The following is a 1044-nucleotide window of genomic DNA, read 5'->3' as shown; positions in this document are numbered from 1 at the left end:
CATTTGTGTCTTTGTGTGTTACTCTGTTGCCACTTTGTAAAATGTAACATGGACTGAACATAGGTTTATATTTTGATGAATGTCACCATGTATTGTTTGGACAGAATTGAACTCGCATACTCACAAATTCAACACACTCAGTGGCCACTTTATTATAAACACACAACCTGTTGAGACACATAGCACAGGCTATAGCACAGCTGTTTCCATGTTTCTGACCACTGGACAGCTGCCTTCATGATACTTTTGTGTGGCGAAGCCCTTTCTGGTCCCACACCAATATCACGACCACAGATGAATGTGGCAGTAGGTTGATGTAGCTTCTATAAGCCAGGGGTACATATCGAAGTGGATGGAAGGGGGTATAATAAAATCTGGGCATTCATAAAATCTCCAAATAGGGCACAGCGAGAGGCGAAGTATGATCATAAAAAGAGCATACCAGACAGAAAGTGAAGGAAAGAATAAGACTGGTTACATGGCACGGCGGGGAGGAGTCAGCTGTAAAGGGAAAGGGCTGCCTGGACGCCCTTAATTCAATCCACATTTGCAGCAGTGGGCGGCTGGCTGGCTGGCTGGACTCTGCCGGGCTCCGAGGCCCCCAGAACCGAGAAGCAGGAGAGCACTTCTGGCTCGTGCTGCACGAGCACACATGCTTCCTGGAGACGGGAGTCCACCAGGCTCGGCTCCAGAGCAGGACTCTGGAGGGCCCGGCGAACTATCCAAACACAGCAGCGTCCATCCCTCCAAGTCAGCAGAACGAGGGGCTGGAGAGTACAACCAAGACGACATTCTTTCTGTCTGAACCAATCTGGTTCAGTCCGGTCTAGACTTGGGGGTTGCGAGACTGGGAATCCCAGGTGCGCAGACTTACGAGTCATTGTCCTCGGGGACACATGATTGGCGGAGCGAGCGTTATTAGATGCGTAAAGCAAAAAAATGTTGCGGTGAGTCAAAGCAAATGATTGAGAGAAATCAGACAGGGGTGATAACTCTTCCCTGCAGTAACCTGAGTCACCGCGAGAAATAACGCCTTGAAGTGTT

Source organism: Denticeps clupeoides, chromosome 17, assembly GCF_900700375.1.
Source record: "Denticeps clupeoides chromosome 17, fDenClu1.1, whole genome shotgun sequence".
In the NCBI taxonomy this organism is placed as follows: Eukaryota; Metazoa; Chordata; class Actinopteri; order Clupeiformes; family Denticipitidae; genus Denticeps; species Denticeps clupeoides.
This window is presented reverse-complemented; position numbering follows the sequence as displayed.